General features: G+C 45.9%; 3 non-coding genes across 3 annotated transcripts; all 3 read left to right on the forward strand.

Annotated features, from left to right (window-relative positions):
- Positions 1-1,137: 1,137 nt before the first annotated feature.
- On the forward strand, positions 1,138-1,211 carry trnai-aau (transfer RNA isoleucine (anticodon AAU)). The gene has a single exon. It is a non-coding gene; the product is annotated as a tRNA-Ile (tRNA).
- Positions 1,212-3,423: 2,212 nt separating this feature from the next.
- On the forward strand, positions 3,424-3,497 carry trnai-aau (transfer RNA isoleucine (anticodon AAU)). Its single transcript has one exon. It is a non-coding gene; the product is annotated as a tRNA-Ile (tRNA).
- A 5,276-nt stretch (positions 3,498-8,773) lies between these two features.
- On the forward strand, positions 8,774-8,847 carry trnai-aau (transfer RNA isoleucine (anticodon AAU)). The gene has a single exon. It is a non-coding gene; the product is annotated as a tRNA-Ile (tRNA).
- Positions 8,848-9,786: the final 939 nt, after the last annotated feature.

Below are 9,786 nucleotides of genomic sequence, written 5' to 3' on the forward strand. Positions count from 1 at the left end.
TTTGAAAATACATCTGTCACCACAAGCACGTTTTCTCTGCCATCTGTTGACTTCTCTAGCAGTGCAAAATCGACAGCCACAATCTCCAATGGCTTTGAGGCCATTAGACTTCCTCTAAAGGTAGGGACCTTTGGTTGGGCTGCTTTAGCCAGGGTACAACAGTGGCATTGCTGGCAATACTTTTCGATGTCACTCCCCATAAAGGGCCAATAGCACCGACTTCTCACAAGGTGTGTGGTGCGTTCAATGCCTTGGTGCCCATGATTATCATGAAGACCCTTTAAAACTTCTGCTTTAAGGCATTGAGGTAAGAGGAGCTGCTATAACGACTGCTCGCCAGGGGGCCGCATTTCCGGGTATAGGACACCGTCTCTGGTTCTTAGTCTAGACCACTGCTGTGCCATTTTCTGCAGCTCTTGACATGCAGTGCTTAGTTCTTGTCTTGAGGGGGGTCTTTATCTTCTCCTGTACTTAAGGAAAGCACCTATAACTGGATCTGCTGCTTGCAAAACACTCAGATCAGCTTGAGGGCGAAAGGGCAGTGCTGTGATTGTATTACTGAGTGCAGCCGCAGTTAAAACAGGTAGATCTCTTGCATGAGCCTCTTCTGGCACAGGAAAACCAGGTACAAAAACAGAGAAGTCGGCTGGCTGTGTCTGACGTGACAGTGCATCAGCGTTTCGATTTGCTGGTCCAGGGCGATACTTAATCTCAAAATTGAATACTGCCAATTCTGACGCCCCCCGTTGCTCTGCTGCACTCAGATTAGCAGTTTGGAGGTAACTTAATGGATTATTGTCAGTAAAGACAACAAACTTGTTCCCCAACAAGTATTCTCGAAACTTTTGAGTAACAGCCCATTGAAGGGCTAGAAATTCGAGTTTTGGGGAGCTGTAATTAGACATAAAGATTTCTCCTAAGATATTTTTTGGTGTTTAAGCCTTTTTCAGTAAATAGTGGATCTTACCCAAAGCTCAACGAATGGAGTCAAATTGCTTCTCCCTTTGTTTCCCTGAAAGTACTCCCACATCAACGCTAATTGAAAATATTCCCATGGTCAGTCGCAAGTCCGATTCACCAGGCTTCTTGTACATTGGGAGATAAAGTAAAGATGGCTATGCAAGAGAGCTGACACATGGCCGGTTAGCTCAGCTGGTTAGAGCGTGGTGCTAATAACGCCAAGGTCGAGGGTTCGATCCCCTTACTGGCCAGTTTATATATTGGAGGTACCCAAGGATTACCAAAACAGTCAAACTTGTACTGAAGGAAATGCTGCCAAATTAAACCACCCAGTTTATGTGTGAGACATATGTTATTGTGTTGCCAACAATTTTGAGCCTTGAGCTGCATTCACCTCAGACCTTTGGAGGTGTTCACTAGTCATTCAGTAAAGAGTGGAAATTTATATAAAGGAAATCCTGCCAGTTGCAACTTCCTTCATGAACAGGACCTTTGTTGGGTAATTGCAAGTGTGTTGCCAATAAATTGCAAGTGTGTTGCCAATAAATGTATGCCTTTTGCCAATAGCTGCATTCACCTCAGGCCTTCAGAGGTGTTCACTAGTCGTTCAGTAAAGAGTGGAAATTTATATGTAGTATTCAGGAGTAGCAGCTACCAGAATAAACTGGAGAGAGGCTGGACATAAATTCAACAAATTTATTTAACAAGGTGGCACCCCTAAAACACTTAAGGCAAGCAATCGGCCATTCAGTAAAGGCAGGTAAAGTGTCCAGTGCTATTCCACATCAGAGTACACACTAATCAATATCATCCAATATAAAACACAGCAAATCCAATTAAAACATTAGAATAGTTTGGCACTTCACTGTACTACGCCGTATTGCACCATTGCCCGAATTTTATTAAACTATATAAAGTGCCGAGGTGCAAGAATTATAAACTATAGGCCCATATTCACTTAGTAAAACAAAACAATAGTGGGATAAAACAGTGACAAGTCTAAGAACTGATCATATTCCTATAAAACACACACACACTTCATTAGGACAAGTTCATACCAGCTAGATGCCATCAAATAGATCAATAATACCTTTGCCAATTTTGAGTTCAAATATTTGTATCACACCTTCCGGGTGATATGGTGTTGTTCTGCTCTTCTCAATGCCATACAAGTTACACAAATGTTTCAAAAGATCTCCTTCGAAGCTTCTTCCTTGATCACTATGGAGTCGTTTAGGGACCCCATAGGTATAAAACCACCTTTCCGTGAGGATCTTAACGACAGTGCTTGCCCGTTGATCACGAGTCGCATAGGCTTGGGCAAATTTTGAAAATACATCTGTCACCACAAGCACGTTTTCTCTGCCATCTGTTGACTTCTCTAGCAGTGCAAAATCGACAGCCACAATCTCCAATGGCTTTGAGGCCATTAGACTTCCTCTAAAGGTAGGGACCTTTGGTTGGGCTGCTTTAGCCAGGGTACAACAGTGGCATTGCTGGCAATACTTTTCGATGTCACTCCCCATAAAGGGCCAATAGCACCGACTTCTCACAAGGTGTGTGGTGCGTTCAATGCCTTGGTGCCCATGATTATCATGAAGACCCTTTAAAACTTCTGCTTTAAGGCATTGAGGTAAGAGGAGCTGCTATAACGACTGCTCGCCAGGGGGCCGCATTTCCGGGTATAGGACACCGTCTCTGGTTCTTAGTCTAGACCACTGCTGTGCCATTTTCTGCAGCTCTTGACATGCAGTGCTTAGTTCTTGTCTTGAGGGGGGTCTTTATCTTCTCCTGTACTTAAGGAAAGCACCTATAACTGGATCTGCTGCTTGCAAAACACTCAGATCAGCTTGAGGGCGAAAGGGCAGTGCTGTGATTGTATTACTGAGTGCAGCCGCAGTTAAAACAGGTAGATCTCTTGCATGAGCCTCTTCTGGCACAGGAAAACCAGGTACAAAAACAGAGAAGTCGGCTGGCTGTGTCTGACGTGACAGTGCATCAGCGTTTCGATTTGCTGGTCCAGGGCGATACTTAATCTCAAAATTGAATACTGCCAATTCTGACGCCCCCCGTTGCTCTGCTGCACTCAGATTAGCAGTTTGGAGGTAACTTAATGGATTATTGTCAGTAAAGACAACAAACTTGTTCCCCAACAAGTATTCTCGAAACTTTTGAGTAACAGCCCATTGAAGGGCTAGAAATTCGAGTTTTGGGGAGCTGTAATTAGACATAAAGATTTCTCCTAAGATATTTTTTGGTGTTTAAGCCTTTTTCAGTAAATAGTGGATCTTACCCAAAGCTCAACGAATGGAGTCAAATTGCTTCTCCCTTTGTTTCCCTGAAAGTACTCCCACATCAACGCTAATTGAAAATATTCCCATGGTCAGTCGCAAGTCCGATTCACCAGGCTTCTTGTACATTGGGAGATAAAGTAAAGATGGCTATGCAAGAGAGCTGACACATGGCCGGTTAGCTCAGCTGGTTAGAGCGTGGTGCTAATAACGCCAAGGTCGAGGGTTCGATCCCCTTACTGGCCAGTTTATATATTGGAGGTACCCAAGGATTACCAAAACAGTCAAACTTGTACTGAAGGAAATGCTGCCAAATTAAACCACCCAGTTTATGTGTGAGACATATGTTATTGTGTTGCCAACAATTTTGAGCCTTGAGCTGCATTCACCTCAGACCTTTGGAGGTGTTCACTAGTCATTCAGTAAAGAGTGGAAATTTATATAAAGGAAATCCTGCCAGTTGCAACTTCCTTCATGAACAGGACCTTTGTTGGGTAATTGCAAGTGTGTTGCCAATAAATTGCAAGTGTGTTGCCAATAAATGTATGCCTTTTGCCAATAGCTGCATTCACCTCAGGCCTTCAGAGGTGTTCACTAGTCGTTCAGTAAAGAGTGGAAATTTATATGTAGTATTCAGGAGTAGCAGCTACCAGAATAAACTGGAGAGAGGCTGGACATAAATTCAACAAATTTATTTAACAAGGTGGCACCCCTAAAACACTTAAGGCAAGCAATCGGCCATTCAGTAAAGGCAGGTAAAGTGTCCAGTGCTATTCCACATCAGAGTACACACTAATCAATATCATCCAATATAAAACACAGCAAATCCAATTAAAACATTAGAATAGTTTGGCACTTCACTGTACTACGCCGTATTGCACCATTGCCCGAATTTTATTAAACTATATAAAGTGCCGAGGTGCAAGAATTATAAACTATAGGCCCATATTCACTTCGTAAAACAAAACAATAGTGGGATAAAACAGTGACAAGTCTAAGAACTGATCATATTCCTATAAAACACACACACACTTCATTAGGACAAGTTCATACCAGCTAGATGCCATCAAATAGATCAATAATACCTTTGCCAATTTTGAGTTCAAATATTTGTATCACACCTTCCGGGTGATATGGTGTTGTTCTGCTCTTCTCAATGCCATACAAGTTACACAAATGTTTCAAAAGATCTCCTTCGAAGCTTCTTCCTTGATCACTATGGAGTCGTTTAGGGACCCCATAGGTATAAAACCACCTTTCCGTGAGGATCTTAACGACAGTGCTTGCCCGTTGATCACGAGTCGCATAGGCTTGGGCAAATTTTGAAAATACATCTGTCACCACAAGCACGTTTTCTCTGCCATCTGTTGACTTCTCTAGCAGTGCAAAATCGACAGCCACAATCTCCAATGGCTTTGAGGCCATTAGACTTCCTCTAAAGGTAGGGACCTTTGGTTGGGCTGCTTTAGCCAGGGTACAACAGTGGCATTGCTGGCAATACTTTTCGATGTCACTCCCCATAAAGGGCCAATAGCACCGACTTCTCACAAGGTGTGTGGTGCGTTCAATGCCTTGGTGCCCATGATTATCATGAAGACCCTTTAAAACTTCTGCTTTAAGGCATTGAGGTAAGAGGAGCTGCTATAACGACTGCTCGCCAGGGGGCCGCATTTCCGGGTATAGGACACCGTCTCTGGTTCTTAGTCTAGACCACTGCTGTGCCATTTTCTGCAGCTCTTGACATGCAGTGCTTAGTTCTTGTCTTGAGGGGGGTCTTTATCTTCTCCTGTACTTAAGGAAAGCACCTATAACTGGATCTGCTGCTTGCAAAACACTCAGATCAGCTTGAGGGCGAAAGGGCAGTGCTGTGATTGTATTACTGAGTGCAGCCGCAGTTAGAACTACCACTCCTGTCGATCTACTGCCGGTCTTTTTAGTTCCTGCAGTAGATTTTGTTCACTCTTTGGCCAAAAGAGTGAGACGCCGAAGACGAGGAAAGCGGGCAGGGGCCTTGGTGCGCCTCCGGAGACGCGGCGCTCGCACGCCCCTACCTGGAATTTTCCTGTCTAACGTTCGCTCACTCAGCAACAAGACGGACGAACTGGCGCTGCTGATGAGGAGAAACAAAGACTTCTCTTCCTCTTGCGTCTTATGCTTCACGGAGACATGGCTCAATGAGCGTATCCCGGACTGTGCGCTTCAACTGGAGGGATTCCAGCTCCTCCGCGCGGACAGACAACGGGGACTCTCCGGGGGAAAGACGAAAGGTGGAGGTGTCTGTTTCTTCATCAACAACGCCTGGTGTACGGATGTGACTGTGATCTCCCAACACTGCTCTCCCGCCGTGGAATATCTTTTCATTAACTGTAGGCCTTTCTATTCTCCACGTGAGTTCACTTCATTCATTCTGGCCGCTGTTTACATCCCTCCGTGCGCGGACACGCACGAGGCCCAGCGCGTGCTCGCGGAGCAGATTCTGGATGTGGAGCGAACCTTCCCGGACTCTTTACTGATCATCCTGGGGGATTTTAATAAGGGAAATCTGAGCCAGGAACTACCCAAATATAAACAGTTTATTAATTGCCCGACGAGAGAGCAGAAGACGCTGGATCACTGTTACACAACGGTCAGTGGAGCCTACAGAGCCGTGCCCCGCGCTGCTCTAGGATACTCTGATCACGTCATGGTTCACCTCATCCCTGCTTACAAACAACGGCTGAAACTCTCCAAACCTGCTGTGAGGACTTCTAAGAAGTGGACCAGTGAGGCTGTGGAGGAGCTTCGCACGTGTTTGGACACTACAGACTGGGATGTGTTCAAGGCTGCCACAGACAGTTTGGATGAGTACACAGACACTGTGACGTCATACATTCAGTTCTGTGAGGACAGCATCATTCCATCATGCACCAGGGTGACTTTTAACAACGACAAACCCTGGTTCACACCCAGACTTAGACATTTGAGGAGGGAAAAGGAGATGGCTTTCAGGGCAGGAGATCGTGAGGGCTACAGGCGTTGCAAGTATGCGTTTAGCAAAGAGGTGGAAAAGGCTAAAGCGAAATACAATACACGTCTGGAGCAGCAATTCTCCACCAACGACTCTGCTTCTGTCTGGAGAGGGCTTAGGCAAATCACCAACTACAGGCCCAAAGCCCCTCCCGCCGTGGACAACAAACAACTAGCAGAAAAGTTAAACGGCTTTTATGCGAGGTTTGAAGTTTCACACCCCTCCCCCTCCCCCACCATCATGGACATTACCTCCAAACCCACCTCGGACCCCCCCTCCTCCCCCACTGCCCTCACAGTTGTGGAGCAGGACGTGACTAAGCTTTTCAGGAAGCAGAATCCCCGTAAGGCCGCGGGCCCAGACGGTGTCTCTCCTTCCACCCTTAGACACTGTGCTGAGGAACTGGCTCCTGTCTTCACGGACATTTTTAACACCTCCCTGGAGTCATGTCACGTCCCAGCCTGCTTCAAGCTGTCCACCATTGTCCCCGTCCCCAAGAAGCCCAGGATCACTGGACTTAATGACTACAGACCTGTGGCGCTGACGTCTGTAGTCATGAAGTCATTTGAGCGCCTGGTCCTGCACCACCTCAAGTCCTTCACCTCCCCCCTCCTGGACCCTCTGCAGTTTGCCTACAGAGCCAATCGGTCTGTGGACGACGCCATTAACCTGGCCCTTCACTTCATCCTCCAGCATCTGGACTCCCCGGGAACCTACGGCAGGATCCTGTTTGTGGACTTCAGCTCTGCATTCAACACCATCCTCCCTGCTCTACTCCAGGACAAGCTCGCTCAGCTCAACGTGCCTGACTCCACCTGCAGGTGGATCACTGACTTCCTGACAGACAGGAGACAGCGCGTGCGGCTGGGGAAGAATGTCTCGGACACTCGGACTATCAGCACAGGATCTCCACAGGGCTGTGTACTTTCTCCCCTGCTCTTCTCCCTGTACACCAACTGCTGCACCTCCAGCCACGACTCCGTCAAACTGGTTAAGTTTGCGGATGACACCACCCTCATCGGACTCATCTCGGACAGCGATGAGTCTGCCTACAGGAGGGAGGTGGACCGGCTGGTGTCCTGGTGCAGCAGCAACAACCTGGAGCTCAACGCCCAGAAGACAGTGGAGATGATCGTGGACTTCAGGAAAGTCACAGCCCCCCTGCCTCCCCTCACCCTGACGAACTCCCCCATCACCACTGTGGACTCTTTCCGCTTCCTGGGCACCTGCATCACCCAGGATCTCAAGTGGGAGCCGACCATCAGCTCCCTCATCAAGAAAGCCCAGCAGAGGATGTTCCACCTGCGGCAGCTGAGGAAACGCAAGCTGCCAGTCCAGATGATGGTGCAGTTTTACACGGCCATCATTGAGTCCATCCTCACCTCCTCCATCACTGTGTGGTTCGCTGGGGCCACTGCCAGGGACAGACAGAGACTGCAGCGCATTGTGCGCTCTGCTGAGAAGGTGATTGGCTGCAGCCTTCCATCTATACAGGACCTGTACGTCTCCAGGACTCGGGGGCGAGCAGGCCGTATAGCAGCTGACACCTCTCACCCTGGACATGGACTATTTGAGCCACTTCCCTCTGGCAGGAGGCTACGGTCCATTGGGACCAGAACCTCTCGCCATAAGAACAGTTTCTTCCCCTCTGCTGTTTGTCTCATGAACACTCTATAATATCTGCACTAAACTGGACACTTTATAACACCGGTCACTTTAATAAGCCACTTTGCACTGTTGTTCTGATGCTGCTATTGTACATATTTTTTCCCTTTAAGTATTTCATTTGATTTTTTAAGCATATCTTTTTAACTTTGTGCATGCTCTTATTTGTATTTGTATTTATTCAGTGTGTTTATGTTGCACTTTTTCACCGTATCAAGTTCCTAGTTTGTGAACTGTGTTCACAGACTATGGCAATAAAAGTCTTCTGATTCTGATTCTGATTCTGATTAAAACAGGTAGATCTCTTGCATGAGCCTCTTCTGGCACAGGAAAACCAGGTACAAAAACAGAGAAGTCGGCTGGCTGTGTCTGACGTGACAGTGCATCAGCGTTTCGATTTGCTGGTCCAGGGCGATACTTAATCTCAAAATTGAATACTGCCAATTCTGACGCCCCCCGTTGCTCTGCTGCACTCAGATTAGCAGTTTGGAGGTAACTTAATGGATTATTGTCAGTAAAGACAACAAACTTGTTCCCCAACAAGTATTCTCGAAACTTTTGAGTAACAGCCCATTGAAGGGCTAGAAATTCGAGTTTTGGGGAGCTGTAATTAGACATAAAGATTTCTCCTAAGATATTTTTTGGTGTTTAAGCCTTTTTCAGTAAATAGTGGATCTTACCCAAAGCTCAACGAATGGAGTCAAATTGCTTCTCCCTTTGTTTCCCTGAAAGTACTCCCACATCAACGCTAATTGAAAATATTCCCATGGTCAGTCGCAAGTCCGATTCACCAGGCTTCTTGTACATTGGGAGATAAAGTAAAGATGGCTATGCAAGAGAGCTGACACATGGCCGGTTAGCTCAGCTGGTTAGAGCGTGGTGCTAATAACGCCAAGGTCGAGGGTTCGATCCCCTTACTGGCCAGTTTATATATTGGAGGTACCCAAGGATTACCAAAACAGTCAAACTTGTACTGAAGGAAATGCTGCCAAATTAAACCACCCAGTTTATGTGTGAGACATATGTTATTGTGTTGCCAACAATTTTGAGCCTTGAGCTGCATTCACCTCAGACCTTTGGAGGTGTTCACTAGTCATTCAGTAAAGAGTGGAAATTTATATAAAGGAAATCCTGCCAGTTGCAACTTCCTTCATGAACAGGACCTTTGTTGGGTAATTGCAAGTGTGTTGCCAATAAATTGCAAGTGTGTTGCCAATAAATGTATGCCTTTTGCCAATAGCTGCATTCACCTCAGACCTTCACAGGTGTTCACTAGTCGTTCAGTAAAGAGTGGAAATTTATATGTAGTATTCAGGAGTAGCAGCTACCAGAATAAACTGGAGAGAGGCTGGACATAAATTCAACAAATTTATTTAACAAGGTGGCACCCCTAAAACACTTAAGGCAAGCAATCGGCCATTCAGTAAAGGCAGGTAAAGTGTCCAGTGCTATTCCACATCAGAGTACACACTAATCAATATCATCCAATATAAAACACAGCAAATCCAATTAAAACATTAGAATAGTTTGGCACTTCACTGTACTACGCCGTATTGCACCATTGCCCGAATTTTATTAAACTATATCAAGTGCCGAGGTGCAAGAATTATAAACTATAGGCCCATATTCACTTAGTAAAACAAAACAATGTGGGATAAAACATGACAAGTCTAAGAATGATCATATTCCTATAAAACACACAACACACTTCATTAGGACAAGTCATACCAGCTAGATGCCATCAAATAGATCAATAATACCTTTGCCAATTTGAGTTCAAAATTTGTATCACACCTTCCGGGTGATATGGTGTTGTTCTGCTCTTCTCAATGCCATAAGTTACACAAATGTTTCAAAGATCTC

The sequence above is a fragment of the Periophthalmus magnuspinnatus genome, chromosome 18, assembly GCF_009829125.3.
Source record: "Periophthalmus magnuspinnatus isolate fPerMag1 chromosome 18, fPerMag1.2.pri, whole genome shotgun sequence".
Taxonomy (NCBI): Eukaryota; Metazoa; Chordata; class Actinopteri; order Gobiiformes; family Gobiidae; genus Periophthalmus; species Periophthalmus magnuspinnatus.